The 23,739-nt window shown below is 42.8% G+C and overlaps 11 non-coding genes across 11 annotated transcripts; 4 read left to right on the top strand and 7 right to left on the bottom strand.

The window, feature by feature from the left end:
* Positions 1–1,714: 1,714 nt before the first annotated feature.
* On the bottom strand, positions 1,715–1,789 carry Trnas-cga (transfer RNA serine (anticodon CGA)). The gene has a single exon. It is a non-coding gene; the product is annotated as a tRNA-Ser (tRNA).
* Positions 1,790–2,013: 224 nt separating this feature from the next.
* On the bottom strand, positions 2,014–2,088 carry Trnas-cga (transfer RNA serine (anticodon CGA)). The gene has a single exon. It is a non-coding gene; the product is annotated as a tRNA-Ser (tRNA).
* A 224-nt stretch (positions 2,089–2,312) lies between these two features.
* Positions 2,313–2,387, bottom strand: Trnas-cga (transfer RNA serine (anticodon CGA)). Its single transcript has one exon. It is a non-coding gene; the product is annotated as a tRNA-Ser (tRNA).
* A 224-nt stretch (positions 2,388–2,611) lies between these two features.
* On the bottom strand, positions 2,612–2,686 carry Trnas-cga (transfer RNA serine (anticodon CGA)). The gene has a single exon. It is a non-coding gene; the product is annotated as a tRNA-Ser (tRNA).
* Positions 2,687–2,910: 224 nt separating this feature from the next.
* Positions 2,911–2,985, bottom strand: Trnas-cga (transfer RNA serine (anticodon CGA)). The gene has a single exon. It is a non-coding gene; the product is annotated as a tRNA-Ser (tRNA).
* Positions 2,986–3,209: 224 nt separating this feature from the next.
* On the bottom strand, positions 3,210–3,284 carry Trnas-cga (transfer RNA serine (anticodon CGA)). Its single transcript has one exon. It is a non-coding gene; the product is annotated as a tRNA-Ser (tRNA).
* A 224-nt stretch (positions 3,285–3,508) lies between these two features.
* Positions 3,509–3,583, bottom strand: Trnas-uga (transfer RNA serine (anticodon UGA)). The gene has a single exon. It is a non-coding gene; the product is annotated as a tRNA-Ser (tRNA).
* Positions 3,584–3,643: 60 nt separating this feature from the next.
* Trnas-cga (transfer RNA serine (anticodon CGA)) lies at positions 3,644–3,718 on the top strand. Its single transcript has one exon. It is a non-coding gene; the product is annotated as a tRNA-Ser (tRNA).
* Positions 3,719–3,942: 224 nt separating this feature from the next.
* On the top strand, positions 3,943–4,017 carry Trnas-cga (transfer RNA serine (anticodon CGA)). The gene has a single exon. It is a non-coding gene; the product is annotated as a tRNA-Ser (tRNA).
* A 522-nt stretch (positions 4,018–4,539) lies between these two features.
* Positions 4,540–4,614, top strand: Trnas-cga (transfer RNA serine (anticodon CGA)). Its single transcript has one exon. It is a non-coding gene; the product is annotated as a tRNA-Ser (tRNA).
* A 224-nt stretch (positions 4,615–4,838) lies between these two features.
* Positions 4,839–4,913, top strand: Trnas-cga (transfer RNA serine (anticodon CGA)). Its single transcript has one exon. It is a non-coding gene; the product is annotated as a tRNA-Ser (tRNA).
* The last annotated feature ends 18,826 nt before the right edge of the window (positions 4,914–23,739 follow it).

The following is a 23,739-nucleotide window of genomic DNA, read 5'->3' as shown; positions in this document are numbered from 1 at the left end:
GCAAGCTCTGTTAAACGGATTAATTTTTTAATTAAACTGTTTCCATCTGAATGGTTATGATAAACATGTATTTGTGTTTGAAATTAAATGGTCAGGTGTTGAAAAATCTTCAGCTTTTGTAGTCCCGTCTTCCTCAGTTGCCTGTTTTATTACGGTGTGTTGCTAGTTATTACTTTATGGGCCGTCTGACTACAACTGAATAAAACACAATTTTCAGGCCATACGCGTTTCGCCTTTATTTTCTGCGAGGCATCTTCAGTGGCCTGGTATATGTACGTATTTTGTCTAATTGGTTTACATTTTGGTCACTGTACCTACAGGTTAAAAGCAGTTCTGGTGGTTGGTTTTTGCTATTATGTAGTAATATTTTTGAACTGTACTTACAGGTTGTGTGGACGATTTATTACATAATACCCTCCTGTTCCAATTTTAGTGTTGTACTTCTTCTTATAAGTGCAAATTTGCGGTTTTTGACACATTCCACAGAACTAGGAATAGAACACTTGTTTGGATGAATTTTTTTGGTCTGTGATGCCAACTGTTAGAGGTTACTGCCAAAGATCGAATGTTATTGCCAACTTTCGAGTGTAATTATTGAAGTATCTGTGGTCTGTTTGTGTGTACATGTGTGTGTGTGTGTGTGTGTGTGTGTGTGTGTGTGTGTGTATGTGTGTGTGTGTGTGTGTGTGTCTGTGAGTGTGTGCGTGTCCAGAAGGTGAACAGGCAGTTTTTTCTCTCTGGTTGTGTGAGACACACGATTTTTGTCATATCATTTCCTTTAGTAACTGTAGTATGGAGCCTGTGCTGATGTGTGTTTGTTCATTTCTCAGTTGTTTGTTTTCAGCGATGGCTTTCTGAATGTGGAAGTTTTCTTGCATTTGTATAAGATGTTTGTCTTGATTGCTTATTCTCATTATTTTCATTTCTTGTTACATATTACTAGGATGGTGGTTACTGCATCACAACTTCGACATTCAAGTTTATATACTCCTGATTGCTGGAATTCGCCCTCTTGGTAGCTGGTTGGCTTATGTGTGATTGGAGGATTTGCCCAGTCTTATATACTATTTGGAAGCCCTGTCTCTTTAGGATGTTTGCAACTCGGTGTGTTAATTTATATGTGTAAGTCATGGTGTACAATCTGGTTCTTTTCTGTGTGGTGTTGTCATTGTGTGTGTTTACTGATTGTGTTTGTAAGTTTGCAGCTTGTGAGTTTTCTTGTATCCTGGAAATGTTGTGTTTGTCTTGTATTTGCGTTTTTATTTTTCTGATTTGATACACACATCTGTACCAATATACGATTTTGATATATTCATTAGTGGTTATCTTCTGAAATATCTCATTTTATGGATGACTGATGAAAATGTTTGCTAATGTTCCTGATATTGGGGATAACATTATTTGTCTGGTAGATGCGCCAAGTGAAAAAATGGGTATACTCCACATAGAAGCCAACAAAACTCATCAGACCGTAATATTCACACTTGCAAATGAAAATCATATAAATTTTTTTGAGATTACAATCAAAAAAGAAACGGCCAACATGCATTTAATATCTTTAGAAAACTAGCAGCCACCGAAACAATAATACATTCCACGTCTAACCATCCCCACAACCAGAAATGTCCAGCACTAAGACATGTTTCCAGAATGAGATTTTCACTCTGCAGCGGAGTGTGCGCTGATATGAAACTTCCTGGCAGATTAAAACTGTGTGCCCGACCGAGACTCGAACTCGGGACCTTTGCCTTTCGCGGGCAAGTGCTCTACCAACTGAGCTACCGAAGCACGACTCACGTCCGGTACTCACAGCTTTACTTCTGCCAGTATCCGTCTCCTACCTTCCAAACTTTACAGAAGCTCTTCTGCGAAACTTGCAGAACTAGCACTCCTGAAAGAAAGGATATTGCGGAGACATGGCTTAGCCACAGCCTGGGGATGTTTCCAGAATGAGATTTTCACTCTGCAGCGGAGTGTGCGCTGATATGAAACTTCCTGGCAGATTAAAACTGTGTGCCCGACCGAGACTCGAACTCGGGACCTTTGCCTTTCGCGGGCAAGTGCTCTACCAACTGAGCTACCGAAGCACGACTCACGTCCGGTACTCACAGCTTTACTTCTGCCAGTATCCGTCTCCTACCTTCCAAACTTTACAGAAGCTCTTCTGCGAAACTTGCAGAACTAGCACTCCTGAAAGAAAGGATATTGAGGAGACATGGCTTAGCCACAGCCTGGGGATGTTTCCAGAATGAGATTTTCACTCTGCAGCGGAGTGTGCGCTGATATGAAACTTCCTGGCAGATTAAAACTGTGTGCCCGACCGAGACTCGAACTCGGGACCTTTGCCTTTCGCGGGCAAGTGCTCTACCAACTGAGCTACCGAAGCACGACTCACGTCCGGTACTCACAGCTTTACTTCTGCCAGTATCCGTCTCCTACCTTCCAAACTTTACAGAAGCTCTTCTGCGAAACTTGCAGAACTAGCACTCCTGAAAGAAAGGATATTGCGGAGACATGGCTTAGCCACAGCCTGGGGATGTTTCCAGAATGAGATTTTCACTCTGCAGCGGAGTGTGCGCTGATATGAAACTTCCTGGCAGATTAAAACTGTGTGCCCGACCGAGACTCGAACTCGGGACCTTTGCCTTTCGCGGGCAAGTGCTCTACCAACTGAGCTACCGAAGCACGACTCACGTCCGGTACTCACAGCTTTACTTCTGCCAGTATCCGTCTCTTACCTTCCAAACTTTACAGAAGCTTTTCTGCGAAACTTGCAGAACTAGCACTCCTGAAAGAAAGGATATTGCGGAGACATGGCTTAGCCACAGCCTGGGGATGTTTCCAGAATGAGATTTTCACTCTGCAGCGGAGTGTGCGCTGATATGAAACTTCCTGGCAGATTAAAACTGTGTGCCCGACCGAGACTCGAACTCGGGACCTTTGCCTTTCGCGGGCAAGTGCTCTACCAACTGAGCTACCGAAGCACGACTCACGTCCGGTACTCACAGCTTTACTTCTGCCAGTATCCGTCTCCTACCTTCCAAACTTTACAGAAGCTCTTCTGCGAAACTTGCAGAACTAGCACTCCTGAAAGAAAGGATATTGCGGAGACATGGCTTAGCCACAGCCTGGGGATGTTTCCAGAATGAGATTTTCACTCTGCAGCGGAGTGTGCGCTGATATGAAACTTCCTGGCAGATTAAAACTGTGTGCCCGACCGAGACTCGAACTCGGGACCTTTGCCTTTCGCGGGCAAGTGCTCTACCAACTGAGCTACCGAAGCACGACTCACGTCCGGTACTCACAGCTTTACTTCTGCCAGTATCCGTCTCCTACCTTCCAAACTTTACAGAAGCTCTTCTGCGAAACTTGCAGAACTAGCACTCCTGAAAGAACGAATATTGCGGAGACATGGCTTAGCCACAGCCTGGGGATGTTTCCAGAATGAGATTTTCACTCTGCAGCGGAGTGTGCGCTGATATGAAACTTCCTGGCAGATTAAAACTGTGTGCCCGACCGAGACTCGAACTCGGGACCTTTGCCTTTCACGGGCAAGTGCTCTACCAACTGAGCTACCGAAGCACGACTCACGTAGGAGACGGATACTGGCAGAAGTAAAGCTGTGAGTACCGGACGTGAGTCGTGCTTCGGTAGCTCAGTTGGTAGAGCACTTGCCCGCGAAAGGCAAAGGCCCCGAGTTCGAGTCTCGGTCGGGCACACAGTTTTAATCTGCCAGGAAGTTTCATATCAGCGCACACTCCGCTGCAGAGTGAAAATCTCATTCTGGAAATATCCCCAGGCTGTGGCTAAGCCATGTCTCCGCAATATCCTTTCTTTCAGGAGTGCTAGTTCTGCAAGTTTCGCAGAAGAGCTTCTGTAAAGTTTGGAAGGTAGGAGACGTATACTGGCAGAAATAAAGCTGTGAGTACTGGACGTGAGTCGTGCTTCGGTAGCTCAGTTGGTAGAGCACTTGCCCGCGAAAGGCAAAGGTCCCGAGTTCGAGTCTCGGTCGGGCACACAGTTTTAATCTGCCAGGAAGTTTCATATCAGCGCACACTCCGCTGCAGAGTGAAAATCTCATTCTGGAAACATCCCAGGCTGTGGCTAAGCCATGTCTCCGCAATATCCTTTCTTTCAGGAGTGCTAGTTCTGCAAGTTTCGCAGAAGAGCTTCTGTAAAGTTTGGAAGGTAGGAGACGGATACTGGCAGAAGTAAAGCTGTGAGTACCGGACGTGAGTCGTGCTTCGGTAGCTCAGTTGGTAGAGCACTTGCCCGCGAAAGGCAAAGATCCCGAGTTCGAGTCTCGGTCGGGCACACAGTTTTAATCTGCCAGGAAGTTTCATATCAGCGCACACTCCGCTGCAGAGTGAAAATCTCATTCTGGAAACATCCCCAGGCTGTGGCTAAGCCATGTCTCCGCAATATCCTTTCTTTCAGGAGTGCTAGTTCTGCAAGTTTCGCAGAAGAGCTTCTGTAAAGTTTGGAAGGTAGGAGACGGATACTGGCAGAAGTAAAGCTGTGAGTACCGGACGTGAGTCGTGCTTCGGTAGCTCAGTTGGTAGAGCACTTGCCCGCGAAAGGCAAAGGTCCCGAGTTCGAGTCTCGGTCGGGCACACAGTTTTAATCTGCCAGGAAGTTTCATATCAGCGCACACTCCGCTGCAGAGTGAAAATCTCATTCTGGAAACATCCCCAGGCTGTGGCTAAGCCATGTCTCCGCAATATCCTTTCTTTCAGGAGTGCTAGTTCTGCAAGTTTCGCAGAAGAGCTTCTGTAAAGTTTGGAAGGTAGGAGACGGATACTGGCAGAAGTAAAGCTGTGAGTACCTGACGTGAGTCGTGCTTCGGTAGCTCAGTTGGTAGAGCACTTGCCCGCGAAAGGCAAAGGTCCCGAGTTCGAGTCTCGGTCGGGCACACAGTTTTAATCTGCCAGGAAGTTTCACTAAGACATGTGTTACGTAGATTAAATAAACAGAATCCTACTCAACAAGAGAAACTATGAAAAAGAAATGCATACAACCATACGAATAGCTATGACCAATGGTAGTGACACACATGTAGGACACAGGTTGGATCATAAAATAATAACACAAATACAGAACAAACAAAACATTTCCAGATTATTAGAGAATTCACAAGCAGCAAACTTACAAACACTCAATAAACATACGCAATGACAACACAGGAAAGATCCAGATATTACACTGTAACTTACATACATAAATTAACACACATAGTTGCAAGCATCATAAACGGACAGGGCTTCTAAATGAGATATAAGACCTGCAGACCCTCCAATCACACCTAAACCAACAAGCTAGCAAGAGGGACAAATTCCCACAACCAGGAAAATATAAACATGAGTGTCAAAATTGCGATACAGTATATATAGGCATGACATGAAGGAATTTTAAAACACGATAACAAGAACATATCAGGTATTGGAAGTACAAAGCAAACCATTCCACATTTGCAGAACATTTAAAGCACCATAACCATCATCCTGCAAATATGGAACAATAAATTAAAATAATGAGAATAACCAACCATGTCAAACATTTTATACAAATGCCAGGAAACTTCCATATTCAGAAAGAAGTTGGTGGAAAAAAAAGATGTGACAAATGAACCAACACACATTAGCCCAGGCTCCCTACTATACTTAATAAAAGAAATGATAAGATAAAAATCGAGTCTCTCAACAACCAAGCAAAAAACATTAACAACAACTCTCCTTCCTCCCTTTGCCTTCTGGACACACACACAGTCCACAAAAGAAATCTCTCCCTCACCTTCGCCTTCTGGATACACGCACATGCACACGCACACGTACACACAGACACACACACCCACACACACACACACACGCACACACACACACACACATACAGCCCACCAACGGAAAGAAACTCTCCCCTCACCCCTTTTGCATTCTGGCACACACACACACACACACACACACACAACACACACATACACAAAATACACACACAAATGTATACACAAACAGATGACAGATACTTCAATAATTATACTCGAAAGTTGGCAATAACGTTTGATCTTTGGCAATAACATCTGACAATCTCCCACACAAACCAAAACGTTGCATCAAAACAAGTGTTCAGATCCTAGTTCTGAAAAATGTGGGAAACAACGGCAATTTGGCATTGATAAGAAGAGGAACAACACAAAAATGTAACAGGAGCGTAATATGTAGTAAAACGTCTATGCTACCTGTAAGGACAGTTCAAAAATATTGATACATAATAGCAAAAACCAATCAACAGAACTGTTTATAGCCTACAGGTACATTGACCAAAATGTAAACTAAGTAGGAAAAATATGTACACAATCCAGCCCGCTGAAGATACCATGCCGAAAATTAAGTCGAAACGCGTATGGCATGAAAATTGTGTTTCAGTCAGTTGTAGTCAGACGGTCCATATACCAGTTGAACATGGAGTCACGTCTTTCTAACCGAGTGTTTTCCTAGAAATTCCTTGTTGAATAATTTGCCAATTTCACATTAAAATAAGCTATTCGTTCTGTTACAATGCCAATGTTCTCGTAGATCAACAATATATTTTACACTTGGAGCAACATTTTATTTAAAAGTAGAAGAACTGACACCATTGAGACCACAGACTTAGTAAGCATCTGTTTCAAAATTCCCCAATTATGCTACATATCACCTTGTTGGAGGATTCCATGGTAGTCAGACAACTTTGGGTCGAAATACTGGTATTTCACGATTCCACTATTCAAATAACATATCCTGGTCAGCTAAGTATGTTGCAGGTAATGCTAAGAGTCCTGGGCTGTCGCAGCTGTAGAGGTGAGCATGATGCTTTGAGATTGTACTACTGCACATCTGGATGTGCTAAATTTCAAATAGTTAGCACTGACGTATTTATAGAGTGTAATCACCTACAAAACGCCATAATCCGTGGCACCTTAGATACAATTTCAGATCAATGATACGACACTGTTGAAGACCTAGACACGTCAATGCGTTGTCCTCGAAGTGTTCGAATCTGGTATAACGCACATGCGTTATTTCGCCATTGACACGAAAACAGCCATAATTCATCCACGAGTAAAGGCTCACTGCGCAGCTCACAGTTCATTCAGTATTAATCACTGTCTTCCTGCAGTTCACATTTATACAGTGCATATAGTAATTCATTCTTGCCTTTACGCGCCAAAAACCAGGTATCCAGTAATATCGTCACGTACGCTTCCCGCGTGTCTTATTTGACATCATTCTGTCACTCTACTATTCACTTCTGACAGTCGAAAGCGTGCTTTATTATGACAAAGATTCATCAGGATACAACGAATCATTAAGGTTCTTGTTATATTTGAATGCTCTGACAATAATTGATAAACGTAATGAATAAATCAAAAAATTATTTATTGTGCTATTTATAGTCTTTACACACGATCCTTAAAATTTGTAACATATAATTCTGTGCCTCTACAGACACCAAGGCGGACTTCTTCATCCTAGGTGGAAAACTTTACAATCAATCACACCCATCTCTACAGGCAATTTCTCAAGAGAATCCCCTGGGGCCTGGTTGCTCGTTGTCGATTTTTAAAAAAGTTCTTCTTCCGTCGATAATGCTGTCTGTAATATTGAGGAATACACAAACTAACCATATTGACACACGTCTCTTATTATATTGTAAAACATATGTAGTGCGTGTTCCATATGTTTCGCATGAACAATACTTCCGAATAACATAAACAGAAAGGGCAGAAAAGATATTAATAGATCGAGGGGAATGAAATCGATGAAGATGCGAAGGTAACAGCATACATAGTTTACATATACTGAAACTGCTATGACTCAATATGTGGTGTGAAGTACACCTGGTGTTAACGCCAAATTTCCTGCTTGTATAGTGACTTATGACAGGGTGAGCCACGGCCCTGCATCAGCTCCGTCTTTCCAGTCGCGCTGCTGTGTTCCCACTTATCACGTGGTGGGAGGAACTCTGGTAGTTGTGACCCGAAAATACTGGTGCGAACATCAGTGACAACAGCTGGTGATTATAATGCAATCCGGGTTTAGTGCCAGATGTAGCTCCACCCTTCTGTTTCCACTTATTTATCAAGAATATTTGTGCTGCTGTTTCTATGTTATGACTGTTTGAAAGACCAACCTCTGATTACGGAAGGACGAGAAAGGAAATCAACCGTGCCCTAGTCAAAGGAGTTATTTCCGCATTTGTCATAAGTCAGTTAGGGAGATCACGGAAAATATAAATCTGGCTGGTTGGACAGGAATCTGAACCGAATGAATATACTGTATGAATTAGATTCTGTGAATAGGATTGAGTAGGGCTGTACTTAGTGTGTGTGTGTGTGTGTGTGTGTGTGTGTGTGTGTGTGTGTGTGTGTGCGTACGTGCGCGCGCTCGTCTGTTTGTGCAGAAGTTATGACATATGTGGATGAGGTTCCTACATACATTATTAAAAAACACATATTTGATATCACGCAATACACATTATCTCCTTTCCCGTGCCAGATTGCATACGTACCGAGTTGAGTTACCTATACCGTTGCATAATATGTTCAAACGATAAATAAGTGTTATTCTTTCTATTTCAGTCTTCCAATGTCTACCTGTATTACTTTGTCGTTTATTTCTAACAGGATGAAACAGAGCCCAGAGCCCTGTAGTTACATCTCGATTATTCCCCTTCATCAGTTATATAAATCCCGCCAATCCCTAAGTAGTATGGCTTCTCAGCAACCCGGAACACCGCGCGACCGCTACGGTCGCAGGTTCGAATCCTGCATCGGGTATGGATTTGTGTGATTGCCTTAGGTTAGTTACGTTTAAGTAGTTCTATGTTCTAGGGGCCGGATGACATCAGCTGTTAAGTCCCATAGTGCTCTGAGCCATTTGAACCACTTTAACCCGGCACACGTCGAGCCACTAACCGCCCAAACAGAAATGACCCAGACTAGAATGAATTCTCGTGAGCAGCAATGTTGTTAGTTACTGACAATCTTTAGCAGTGTTATACACATCTGAAATTGTGACTTTTTTTCGGTTTAGTTTCATGGCGTCTAGAAGAATACGCGTTACGCCAGACCTCAAACAGTTGCAGTGAGGTTTTTCACAGAAAGCCATTGCTGCTGAGCACCATGTTGGACGAGCTACTATTTATAACCAAACTTCAAGAGATGAATCGATGATCCAACGTGTAGAGAAAAGTAAGATGACAATGTTGAAGAAGAGAACGTGGGAGAACATGATCATATCTGACGCTGTGGGAGTTAAAGCTGCAGATATCTTTCTGTAGTACGTAAAGCAACAATCACAAATATTACCTCTAAAGTCGTTGTGTAATAAAGCAAACTGCCGACGCTTATCATCACTGTGACAACTAAAAATTCGGGTAATGTTTCATAGGGAGTGACTACAGTATGTGTATCCACTCAACGGCAAAGTTTTCTTCGAAAATGAATGTATCTTTGGATTTAATAAAGTATAGTCCCTAGGTTTCAACTGCTATATCTGTAAACTACTTTGACCCTTGGGAGCAAGGCACTACTGAAGGCTACTACAGACATTGTAACGCATGTTGTCAACTGGAAGTGCTCCACAACGACTTCGCAAAGCAGAAAGGCGTCACATACTCCTGCATGTGACTGTGTTCCTCAAAACTACCAATAAGTCCTATAAACACACATTTGTACACAAATACTTGCTGCGTCATACTATAATCTGTCCCACTATGGCCGTCTGTTTATTGACCTTACAGGAATTGTCCTACACAGTAACCACTCTTGTCTACACACCCTTCAGCTCACTTCTTGAAAGCATCACTGACTCTTGCGAACACATTTGAATGTCTTCAGTTTTGGTCACATGTGAAACGTCCCTTTCCGGTAGTGTTGTTGATTGGTGTGGAGTACACCAATGGCTCTAAATCTGTCCACTGCCAGATATCCTAAGACATTAAACTCAGGGGAACGGGGAATCCATTCTATGGGAGTACCTCGACCAATACTTCGGTTTATGTGAGGTACCGTCGTACAACATGTAAAAAATAGTGTGGTGCCGTGTTGTGCATATACCTTTACCGTTCCGCGAAGATTACGTACGTAAATAGCGCTGGTAGTATCTCGCTCGGAAATAGGCGATATGATTCCATGAGTCTGTCACGCAAAGTTCCTTTCGTATGTGCATACTAAGTGTCTCTAATATCTTGAGCCTAGGAGTTTAATTTCACTCTTATAGGTGGAAGAAGAAGGACTGTGGAAGTGACACATAATCTAAAAGACCAGGCATTAGTGACGAATTTTTGGGGTTAATTCGCAACAGCTGAATAAGCATTTCTCGGCTAGAGCTACGGAGTGACTAGAATATCGATGGGAAGATGGTGAAGTAAACAATAACTATAAAGAATGTGTATGTTAAATCCACGTTTGCAACACGGGTTACTTTGTGTTGTAACCTCAAAAGAACAATTATTTACTTGTGCAGCTGTAGGGGAACTAATTACATTGTCATTAGTATTTTTTTTGTTTATTTTTCCGTTGCTAATTATTTGTAATCTTCGCTTATTATTTCTTTACTAGATTTATACCTTACAATAAGTGTAAATTAATTGAAAGTGTCTTTACACCATAGTTTTTATCTTATCTGATATACAACTGGGGGAAAATGCGGCTGGACAACGGCTTGTATCAAGTATTTACATACAGTTCATAGACAGATCGGACGCACAGGTACAGCGTTCTTTAACAACTCGTGAAGAGGTAGAATAGCGGTCCAGTCCTATCCCCCTTTAATTTCCTCATTGTGTATTCCGAAAGCGGGAGCGACGAAATTCCACCGCGTCAGTGGCTTGCATTCTACAATCCCACCGTAGTTTATTTCGCTCTGTCCACCCGAAACACCTTTCCTGGCAGAAACAACAGTTTTAATTAGCCAAAATGCCTGTGGCAAACTGTTGTAGACAATTAGTTTTAATTATAACTGGTATGGCAAGTTTCATTAACTTATTTGTCCTATTATGATGAGCCTCATTTTTTTAAACAAATTGTAAGTTATGGAAACACATATGCAATAAAAATGAGTGAAAGATTGTAGCAATTGCATTTTACGGCACTAAACTCTTGTTCCTTGACCCATAACTTGTTTTTGTAGTTTTTTCATTATTTTACTTTCTTGCTAGTTCACCCTATCTGTCTACATATTTTTTTCTCATGTTTACTTCTCTTTTGATGGTCTCCCACTCTCTCTGCCTTCCGGTAGTGTGTCTGTATGTTTGTTTGTGTGTGTGTGTGTGTGTGTGTGTGTGTGTGTGTGTGTGTGTGTATGTGTGCGTTCGCATATGCACATGATCTGACGCCATCCTGCTCTAACTGCGACTACGCACTTTAGTGCAAAAATAGTTTACATCCGGCTTTGAAATATCATTTTCTTACTGTAACGCACGCTGTGCGTTTTCAACTATGCTTTTAGATACTGCCTCTCGCTTTTTCTGAACATATTCGTCCATACATTAGCTCTTCCACGGTGTGCCTATAACACTTTTAAATATGTAACAAGGCTATGTGTTTCTGCCTCGAGCAAACGCAATTTGTCTTTTCTTCCTAACCATACATGTGTCGGGGAACTTTCTCCATCTTCCATTTTTTTTCTATTTATTGTCTGTTGAAAAGTATGCAAGGCATTTATGCACTAGGATATTTACCAGTGTTTTGACATTATGGTATTTACAGTACTGTATATATGTACATATTCCTTATTATGCATACTGATATTCGAATGTTTGATATTTGTATCACAGCTACGTTATTGTTTTCCAGTATGTCATTTGCAATTAATAAGCGTTTATCAGTGTTTTATTTCGTAATTTCTCAATTGTTAGACGTAGTATGATATTTACGGCTTCTTTTCTTTTCCATTCACTAATATCGTTATATTATATTGTTTTGTTAGCAAAGAGTTGCTGTTTTACTCTTTGTTACCGTTTTTTAGAGTACGACGTTATTACACGACTACTGCAGAAATGGGTGCTGATTGCGGTTAGGCTTTATAAAATGTTTATTGGGGAGAGAGAGCAGACTCTTAATGTAAATGTGTGTAATTACTTTTTGTGGACCTCACCTTTTTTTGCTTCTACAGCGTGTTTGAGTAGAATTTCTTACCACACACCATTTCACTGTAGGTGTGAAGTTCATTTGTTCCGCCGGTTTGTTCTGCGTCTCCTAGCCGGGAATTTTGAATTTAGGAGTGACGTAGCCTGTTAATCTTAAGCGCACTTCTGTGTTCATTGTATCTGATATTGAAATTTCAGCTTGTTTATACAATACAGACTGAGTTGCCTTCTTGTCTGTGTCAGTATTAGGTGGCCTCAGTTTCCTTGGTATAGAGTTGCCTGTTGTATAAGCAGTTTTCAGTCCTTATTTTTGAATATATTGCCTACTCTGTGAGATGCTTTCTTCATGTAGGTGAATGTGTGTCATTTCTTTGTTGTTGTGAATGCTTCCTTTTCAGGTGTGTTGTGTATGTTTGTGTTATGTGCGTCTGTGTTCTGTAAATTTGCATATTTTACGACCACGATTCTTACACCATGCTACATGGTTGCAGGTGACAGACTATTCCTTGTAGACAAATTCAGTATTTCTCGTTGATACAACAACGAATCGTTAAACTTCATTCACGGTGTGTGAGGGACATTCCAAACCACGACAGCGTATTGTATCACGTCTCCAAGTAGACCAGTCATTCTCTGCTAATGTTATACAATCTACTGGTGCATACACTCCATGAATTCTGACAGTTCTGCATTGTCTGCCTCGCTGTAAATCGACCAGTGTCCTTTTTTTCCAAGGAAACTTATTCTTGAATAGACTACTGTAAAGCGCTGTCATTTAAGATGTCGTTGAAACTGAATCATCCATACTCTTAAAATCTGTAAATCCCTCCGAAAGTTCTAATTCGAAATTGTTGCTCTTGCCAAAAATTTGTTTCACGGCTACCAACTTATCAATTCATATTTGAGATGGCTGCATTACGTTTAAGAAAGTGTGAAGCCATGGTTATAGTACTCGAACACATGTGTCACACGGTATCAGTTGAATAGGAGAAGAGACACAGAGGTTAACCAACAGTCGTTCTTCACGGGCACCATTCGCGAAAGTGTGGTGGTACCGGATGGAGTGACTGCAATGGACGATTTATCTGCCATAACACACCGTAAGGAGCCCTATGGCGTATCATGTTGATGTTTATGTGCCCAGAACTGGAACTGGTCGGTTACAGGCCTCAGAACGTTGCAGCTAGCAGACAAGGCACTTGGTCTTCGCTAGGATGCAAAGTGGCGACGGAGATGTGGTGGCGCGCTTCGCTCATTGGCTGTGGATTAACTTGTGTCTGAGATACGCCGAGGACAGGAGTAATTATAAAGCGGAATGCGGAACTCAGACATAACTGCTCCCCAGGCAATTACTTGCGAAAGACAACGGGGCAATACCTGCGGAGCTGGTAATATAGCCCACCTTACTTGATTTGTCTGACAGTAATGATCCAGTTCTCATGACGGACGAACAGCGATCAACGTAAAAGTTGTCCATAAAGTCTCTGTATAAATAAAAAGCTGTTACGCAGAAGAATAAAAACACAGAAATCGAGAAATTTGGTGCACAGTGAGACATACAGGGTGAGCCAGGAGGAAAGGTACATGCTTAGAGGGGTGATTGTATTAGTGATTCTGGACAAAAACTTCATATGGACATATGCCCCATTCCGAATTGTTTCCGAGATAGAATACATTTAATATCACTTTTGTACGTTTTCCTTGAACAACTCGAAAACCACCCCCTCCAGGGGAAGTGTGTCACAGTGCAAAATTAAACAATATTAAATCTCCTACAACAAAGGTGCTATGCAGTTTTTATATTTAGAAGTAATGGTTTGTGCGAAGAGAGCGCGAGAATGTTGATAAACTCACTCGATGTGCATGCGCTGTTGCTTATGTAGTTTTTGTAGGCCAATTTGATGTAACATATTGAAATACCAAAGTGAGACGAACCCTTAGATACAGACACTTGTTGTCTATGAAGTCGGGAAATTACCGTAGGGGCGCGGGGTACTGATGCAATTGACATATATTTTAGCAACTTTCATCCTGCCAAAGACAAAGTGTGAGTTATAATGACGCACAAAAAGTTGCTGTTTAATTGTGCCCAGCAAATGAGCTCCTCGCTTTGCAGTACACAAAACAGTAATAAATAATTACAATTGCTATTGTAGAGCTCGACCACACAAATAATTCCCCTTTAATCTTAATTAATGGTACGTCGGTTGCAGTTGGTTGACTTAAGGGATGACGTAAAGTTAGGAAACTTATGTTTCTGAGTCCGGGAAGCTCGTTACAAGCTGAAACTATAACCGCTCTCGTCTTTTACTTGCAAACTATCTGTCTTGTCCTTCACTAGTGCATAAACAGAGCTCCATGCTATAGTTATCCGCTAGCTCAGCAGTAAAGAACACATCCTTCAAAGGGAAGACTGTTGCAGTGGTTGCTTGAAATCTCGCTGTAACCAGGATTTTTACTTCTTCCTTGACAATGCTGTAATCAGATCGATCTACTATCAGTAAAGAAATCTTAAAAAAACTTCTCTTTCATACTTGTTTTTGCTAGCTTGATTCAATGCCCTGTAGATATAAAAGTGAAAGACATTCAGATTTACACACTTGTTGCGCAGCTTTTTCTACTTCTGCTGAGACATTCTAGGGTTTTATGAAGAAACAATGTCAATGCCAGGTTAGGAGCACAGAACAGTTTGTTAAAAGGGCTCAGATATATGTCTGACAGCACGGCTACGTTTCCACAATTTTATGGTGGTTCTGTAACGCTACTTCAGTATCATCAAGGATTGCACATAGCCACAGGCGCATTTTATGCCAAAGGTGTTTAATGCCTTGTTAATTCATGACGATTTGAGGACGTTTGTGTTACGAGCACTTTAGTTTTGTTATATAAGACCTGTGCTGAAAGGTTACCATGGTAAGTTGCAGTTCTCAGTGTACACTTCTTAGCGTTTTTGCCTTTCTTTACTAAACACAGCAGATAAATGTATGGAAGAAGTTAATCATCAACAGTGTATGTAAATGTTTTTTTATGTTTAAATTACCACTAACCGTCACAAGCTTTGTCAACTATTTTATTATTTATTTAGCGACATGTTTCGAGGGTTACACCTCATCTTCAGGCTAAAAGGCATTACAAAAACTACTTTACAATAAGGCCACACTGATGTTACATAGTCTTTTCGTAAATGCTGTGTTTATCTTATATAGTACTACAGAACTGTTTGTGATCGTGTTTCCAAGTTACTGCCATGTTAGTCACAATTTGTGAACAGTGTCCAAGAGAGCCACGGAAATGGAAACACCGCAACTCATCACAACGAGTCTGCCACGCCAGAAGAACAAAGATGACACGAAAATAGCTACGACAGCAGGTGAAGAGTTGGGCCATTCGAATAATTCACACTGTCTGTAATTTGTGAGTTACAGTCGATGAGCCTGGATATCATTTATAGCTATGTTTCAGATCAAAGTTTTAGTTACAGAAATGCAAGTAGCTTTCGTTGGGTTGTGCTTCAGACATTTCGGCTGCAAGTCAGTGCACTAACGGCTGGCTTTGTACCATCTTCGAAAGGTGAGCACCCCAACTGACAGGCAATTCAGTACATTGGAAGAGCGAAAACATTACTCTTGTCGTTAGTCCTATGGAGAACTGGCAACACTGTAGAATACGTTTGGCAACTATATGATCGTCGATTTAGTTCCTGGTGTGGCTTAGAACTGACCTGCTGAATGAGCTTGATATTTCGTTGTCGTTTCCGATAAATAATCTGAACGACTCCGACTGAGCTGTCATATTTACTATTTGATTCTAGGAGGGTCATTCCAGACAGAATCAATAACTAGTTTCATATTTTAACACTACTAATTATCTCTGTTAATCAAGGGCATCAGAGTGTGATCGGGTTACTGGCAACACTGGCTCGCCAGCTGAATAAATGAGAACGCTGCGTTAGCCCTAGCTTCTATTTCTTCAAGAAACAGTAATTTTTTTTGTTTTGTATTTTGCATCGTCTCTGACGGAGCTGTAAGCATCCAGATAGACAACCACTGAGCCAATCGTAGCTTCGCCCTCTTATGAATCATCGTAGAAGAAGACGAACAATAGGGATTGTTTTCCAGCCAAACTCTTGCAGAGTGTAGACGGGCGTTGTCGTACAGTAGCAACAATACTGTCAGCTTCCTAGGTAGCTTATTGTATGTTGCGATTACAAGTTGCCTCAGTTGTTGTAACGGTTGCCAACTGCTGTGGATTCACCTCTTTAATGCAGTTATTAACAATAAAACATCTTATTTGTGCCACAAGATGCATAAATTTGTATTTGAAGCATATAAATTGGAGTTAATAAGCAATGGTCCGAATCTCCGTTATTTCCTTAAGTGTTTTTTTTTCTCCCCTGTCTGTCTCTTAAGAGAACTTTATCTGAGGAACGGGTAGAGGGATGTACTTGATTTTTTTTTCAGTTACTGATGTCTCCTGCCCCTCGGCGGTATAAGAAATTTAAGGCTCTAATTCAGAGCAATAAAATAGACGGCCGTCTGCAAAGTTCCCATTTTCTTAAGAACGGGTAGAGGTTTCAAGTTGAAATTTATGTAAAATACTAAAGTCTACGATTACTTGTGGGTGTAAATAATTTAAACTTCCAAGTTAATGCAGTCGAAACGTACGGCTGCTACTGTCACATATTTTGATACTCGCAAACTCATGAACCAAATCCTATAGACAAAAAGAGGTAGCCGTCCTCGTTCTGCTAGTCTAGCGGTAATCCACGTGAATGCAAAATGAGAGATCGTGAGATCGAATATCGATCGGATCACCGATTTCTGGAATATCGTTTTACAGTGGCGTTCACCTCTCAGTGTTATGAGGAGACCACGTTGAATTGTAGGTGCCCTTTGCCTGGCTGGATAACTGTCTTAGTTTACGGGACACTGCTAGTCTCCGAAGTGTTGCTGAAATCATTCTTTATTTTCTAATGAATATCGTATCAGATTTTTTTTAAAAAATAGAGATTTTTATATGTTTATTACCTGCAACATTTTACTTATGTAGCACGTGTTCATTTTTTGCTGTGTACAAGGAGGACAATATTCTTTATTTCAAGAATTTGCTTACTTTATTGAAGATACTTCTGTTAAGGAAATAGGAGCAATAATGGCGAAAAGCCACATCGATTAAGGTGCTTACGGCGAGCGGCAACAATTGCACAAGGGAAGGAAAGAGACCCGTAAACAAACAAAAAAGGCTAATAAAAATCAAAAAAGTAGAGTCCAATCGAAAGATGTTTACCAGGGCATTGTGACAAACGGAATTATTATAGATATTATTATTATCATTGACTTTAAGCATTAGGAAACTTGGGCGGAATCTTCAGAATGTGAGTCCTACTCACAGTTTTACAGGTTTTTAGGTAATGTTTGCCATGATGCATTACATACACCAATTCTCTTCACTTGTATGCAGCATGAGAAAAGGTCGCTATGCCCTTACCTATGTAATTATGTCAGATGAAATGTTGCTTAAAAGAGTTAAGATAAGAGTGTGGTTGATATGCGGCCTTAGCTTTAACACGGCGTTGTATTTATGACCAACTATAAATATATGCATCAGCACAGAATCACATGTAGAAAGCAACAGTACCAACAGTAATTTCCACATCCTACCATGTTGCCAGTTTATGCAACTGGCTATTGTGTGATCTTCTTGCAATGGTTCGAAATTCCGGTTCCATGTGGAACATTCTTATTTACAAGCTGTTTTACGACACCTTCATGAACCAGTCCACTGTGTAGGCTGGTGAACTGTTGGAATGATAATAGCTATAAATCCTTAAGATCTGGGTTCGATTCACACATGATATAATCATTTTTAACAAGCAAAAGCAGACCCTCTTCACCTCTGGCACCGGAAGTTGACATACGTAGATTATGCACCTTGGTTCCAATTCTACATTAAACATGAAGTCGTTTCCCTATCTACTTCAGAAGCTTCGTTTTATTTTGAGGCATGACATAGGCAATAGTAAGTTCAAGTAGATATAATATCTCGAGTCTGCTTTCTTGTACGAGTTTATTGTTATTTTCTCATTAATGTGTGAGTCATAATTTATACGTTGAACAGGAACTTATTTCTTATTGTAAATATTGATACTTGACTGGGATTCGAACTTAGATGTCTCCTCACGCTGAGTCGGTCGCCTTTGAGACGATGAAGCAATATCGTTTAATTTTTTCCCGGAGATTCCGAAGTCGTCGGGATCGGGAAGAAGAACGCATGTCTCGATACGAATCCAGGGCGATCACAAAAGCTTCAATCCAGTCATTTCAAGAAGTATTATGGGCACACTAAGCTACAGGTGACAAAAAGTTACCATTTTTAACTCCTCTCCATGCGCTTTCAACACTAACCATTAGAACCAGTTTCGACTCTCAGTCAAACACAGACCTTTTCGTCGTATCACTTTAGGTTCAAACACGCCACTCTTAGGTACTGCTAAAACATACCTCGATAGTCAAAGCTACTTCAACGATGAAGATATTTTCAGGTTTCGACTCTCAGTCAGTACAGAAATAACGTAACGTTATTTACTGTTCAGACACGTGCATATCTCGCTGCTAGTGAAATACACTCCTGGAAATGGAAAAAAGAACACATAGACACCGGTGTCTCAGACCTACCATACTTGCTCCGGACACTGCGAGAGGGCTGTACAAGCAATGATCACACGCACGGCACAGCGGACACACCAGGAACCGAGGTGTTGGCCGTCGAATGGCGCTAGCTGCGCAGCATTTGTGCACCGCCGCCGTCAGTGTCAGCCAGTTTGCCGTGGCATGCGGAGCTCCATCGCAGTCTTTAACACTGGTAGCATCCCGCGACAGCGTGGACGTGAACCGTATGTGCAGTTGACGGACTTTGAGCGAGGGCGTATAGTGGGCATGCGGAAGGCCGGGTGGACGTACCACCGAATTGCTCAACACGTGTGGCGTGAGGTCTCCACAGTACATCGATGTTGTCGCCAGTGGTCGGCGGAAGGTGCACGTGCCCGTCGACCTGGGACCGGACCGCAGCGACGCACGGATGCACACCAAGACCGTAGGATCCTACGCAGTGCCGTAGGGGACCGCACTGCCACTTCCCAGCAAATTAGGGACACTGTTGCTCCTGGGGTATCGGCGAGGACCATTCGCAACCGTCTCCATGAAGCTGGGCTACGGTCCCGCACACCGTAAGGCCGTCTTCCGCTCACACCCCAACATCGTGCAGCTCGCCTCCAGTGGTGTCGCGACAGGCGTGAATGGAGGGACTAATGGAGACGTGTCGTCTTCAGCGATGAGAGTAGCTTCTGCCTTGGTGCCAATGATGGTCGTATGCGTGTTTGGCGGCGTGCAGGTGAGCGCCACATTCAGGACTGCATACGACCGAGGTACACAGGGCCAACACCCGGCATCATGGTGTGGCGAGCGATCTCCTACACTGGCCGTACACCTGTGGTGATCGTCGAGGGGACACTGAATAGTGCACGGTACATCCAAACCGTCATCGAACCCATCGTTCTACCATTCCTAGACGGGCAAGGGAACTTGCTGTTCCAACAGGACAATGCACGTCCGCATGTATCCCGTGCCACCCAACGTGCTCTATAAGGTGTACGTCAACTACCCTGGCCAGCAAGATCTCCGGATCTGTCCCCCATTGAATATGTTTTGGACTGGATGAAGCGTCGTCTCACGCGGTCTGCACGTCCAGCACGAATGCTGGTCCAACTGAGGCGCCAGGTGGAAATGGCATGGCAAGCCGTTCCACAGGACTACATCCAGCATCTCTACGATCGTCTCCATGGGAGAATAGCAGCCTGCATTGCTGCGAAATGTGGATATACACTGTACTAGAGACGACATTGTGCATGCTCTGTTGCCTGTGTCTATGTGGCTGTGGTTCTGTCAGTGTGATCATGTGATGTATCTGACCCCAGGAATGTGTCAATAAAGTTTCCCCTTCCAGAGACAATGAATTCACGGCAATCTTATTTCAATTTCCAGGAGTGTAAATCAATTTTTAAAGTCTGTTCATTACTAGTCAAGGATTCTCGGTAGGTCGGAAAATTTTAATCTCGTAATTTCACCTTCAATCAGCCCGCTTTTGGTGAAAAATTTCTATATTTCACTGTGTGTAGGTAATCAGATCCCAACACAACTGAAAACTTTATGCCATGTCATTTCTAGTTACAACCTGAACACAGTGTTACTTGTAATCGAAATGATATTTAACAGCTTTCCTGGTTCTTTAACGGGAAGAATAGTTGACTGGAGTGCCGGGACCCAGTCCAGGGCCAAAATTTCCGAAATGTAATTTCAAGATGAAACTTCCCTTTTGACATGTCACTTACAGTAGTAATTTTCAGTTTACAAACGTAAATATCGAGTCATTTCTAAAATAATGTGTTCCGTGATATCTGCGTTAACGTGATATTAATTAGCTGGAATGATAGCCGTACAGAACGGTTATCTCTTGTGGCCTCTTGTAGTAACAATTTTGCACAGTCAAACGAATCCCGAGGAGACAGTTGCGTTATGCGAGTTTCATAAAAATCCGGTGAAATGCAATTCAGGTCGTTTTGATACTACTCAGCATGACAGTATGTGTTGTATGAGAAAGTATTGGAAAACGCCATAAGGCTATTCGGAAATGATGCGGTTGTCTACTAGAAGACATCAACCGCAGAAGAGAATAACGATTAGCAAATGGACCTATAGAGGATTGATGACTGGTGCAAGGACAGGCAGTTGACCCTGAACGTAAGTAAACGTAATGCATTGCAAAGCAGAGGAAATTCATTACTGCACATCTACACTATTGACAAAGTACTGGAAACAGCATCTACTCTAAAATATTTATGAGTTATTATCCAGAGCGACTTTAAGTGGACGGACCACGTAAAACAAGCAGTAGGAAAACCAGTTGATAGACTCAGATTCATAGGGAAACACAAACAAGTGTAACTCATCCACATAGGAAACTGGCTTAGAGCTTGTTCGACTGATTCTTCTTGTTGTTCATCAGTCTAAGATCCTTATCAAGTAGGAGCAATAGATGAGAGAGAGACGATCCAACGAAGAAGGGGCGTTTCAGGATGGGGTAGGCGGTGTGCCTGCATTGAAGTGATGCTCAACAAACTCCAGTGACAGAGGCTACAAGAAAAGTATGAATATGTTTTGGGAAGAATTGGGTAACAGATAATTCCTCCCACATACGTCATGAGAAGTGAACATTACAAGGCAGTTTCAGAAAATGGAACTGATACAGAGATTTTTTTTCAGTCATCAGTCTTCTTGCCAGATTTGATGAAGTCTGCCACGAGATCCTCTTATGTGTCAACCTCTCCATTTCAGAGTAGCACTTACAACCCACATCCGTAATTATTTGCCAGATGTACCTGAATGTCTATCTTCTTCTACTTCTTTATCATCTACAGCTCCATCTAGAACCATGGAAGGTGTTAGCTGACATGTTGTTAGATGTCCTATCTTCCTGTTCCTTCCTCTTATCAACGTTTTCCATGTATTCTTTTCCTCAACGATTCTGTGGAGAACTCGTCATTCCTCACCTGATCATACGTAACTATCAACATTCTTCTGTAGCACCACATCTCAACTTCTTTGATGATCCTATGCTCAGGTTTTCGCACAGTCCATGTCTAACTGCCATGCACTGCTTTCTTGAAAATGTACATTGCTATAATAATAAAATAAAAATTCTCTCCATTCTCATTTCTGATACTTGTAATTACCTTTGTCCATCTTTTACTCTCAATCCATTTTCTCTACTGAATAAAACGTTCTCGGCTTTCCAGCTGCATCAATTGAAATAACATGCTCAAGCTCTCGATGGCCATCCCCGCCATCGTCGTCAGGAGTTCACTGACTGCTGAGGCAGTTTTTTTTCCTTTATTGTGATTTCATTCCCCTGCCCCATATGGGCAGGGGAAGGCTGTCAGCGGCACAATCCATCGCTCTTCAGCCGAGTGACACTACAACTAAAGCAAGAATAAAATTATACATACATAAGGAGATACAAAAGGGGAACATAAAACAGAGTAAGACGAGAAAATGGAGGTAAAATGTACACTGACATGGAGACGTTCAGGGGGGACAGTTAAAAAAAGTCACCAGAAAGTAAAAAAACACAATTGGGGATTCTTAAAACACAGAGAAGACGCTAAATGCGTAGGCACAGGTTAAAAGTCGGCCACAGTAGTGAAAACACTCTGGACCAACATACTTAAAACGCACTTGGAGCACACATGACGAACAATAAAACTGCCAGGTGGGACCTGACGAGGGAAAAGGTCAGAGAGTATGGAAAAGGAGGGGAGAGCAAGGGGCAGCTGGGGAAGCGGCAGGATGAAGAGAGGTGGGGCATCAGTGGGTTCACGAAGAGGCAGGAGACATGTGGGGCAGGAGAGGAAGAGGGAAGACAGGGCGTGAGGGAGCGCAGAGACACTGGAAGGAGGCACAAGAGATGGAGGGGGAGTAGGAGGGGGGAAGCCGCTCAGGAGGAGGGAGGGGGAGGAATGGGAGCCCAGAGGAGGAGGCAGGAAGAAGGGGTTAGAGTTAGTAGGAAGCATAGATGTCAGGGCAAATCTCATCATCCGGGAGGGATAGACGGTGGAAGTGGTGTTGGGAAAGGAGATGGAGGGTGTGGAGATGGAGAGAGGGTGGGACACAACGGTAATGGCGCTACAACTGGTTGGGGGTAGAGAGGATGGGAGAAACCAGGGGGTGAGGGGGATCAAAGCGGCGGACAATATAGAGCGTGCGGATGTGTTCAACGAAAAGGAGAATGTGGGGGAAGGGGATGAGGTCGTAGAGGATGCGTGTGGGGGACGGAAGGCGGATGTGGAAGGCGAGGCGGAGCTCATGGCGTTCGAGGAATCGGAGGGCTTGATAGAACCGGGGAGGGGCGGAAATCCAAGCGACGCTGGCATAGCAGAGGATGGGGCGGATCAAGGATTTGTAGGTGTGAAGGGCCGGGCAGTTACGGTCTCTCGCTTATATAGGCATGATGACATCATCAGCAGCCATTCAGATCGATCCAATGTTGCTCGCGCGTGTAAGTCTACGCGGGCAGCTCGTGGCAGCACCGGTGACGTCAGATGGCGCCACGTTTGAAACTGCCGCTCCCGCGTCGCGCATCTGTCTCTGCATTCTTTCTATGTCCAATGCCCGTCCCCATGCCCAATGCCCGACCCTGGTCTCCGTTGAAATTGTTTCTGTTCAAGCTAATCTCGGCCGCTTCCTTTATAACGGATGCCCAATACGTAGAAGCATGAGCCGGCACTTTTGTATTTTCGAACTGCGTCTTATGTCCGTTTTCTAGGCAGTGCTCCGCTATGGCCGACTTGTCAAGCTCTCTTTGTTTTATATGGCACTTGTGCTCAGTACAACGCTCCGCATGCGAATTGTCTGTGCAATGTACATGCTGCCACATTCACAGGGTACACCATACACATTGGACTCTCGGAGAGCAATGTCGTCCTTAACAGGGCGCAACATGTCTCGTATCTTGGGGGCGGGCCGGAACACTGGTCTTAGCCCATGTTTCTGCAGCAGTCGT

The sequence above is a fragment of the Schistocerca gregaria genome, chromosome 4 (assembly GCF_023897955.1).
Source record: "Schistocerca gregaria isolate iqSchGreg1 chromosome 4, iqSchGreg1.2, whole genome shotgun sequence".
Taxonomy (NCBI): Eukaryota; Metazoa; Arthropoda; class Insecta; order Orthoptera; family Acrididae; genus Schistocerca; species Schistocerca gregaria.
Note: the sequence above shows the minus strand (reverse complement) of the source record. Positions and strands in the feature narration are given on the sequence as shown.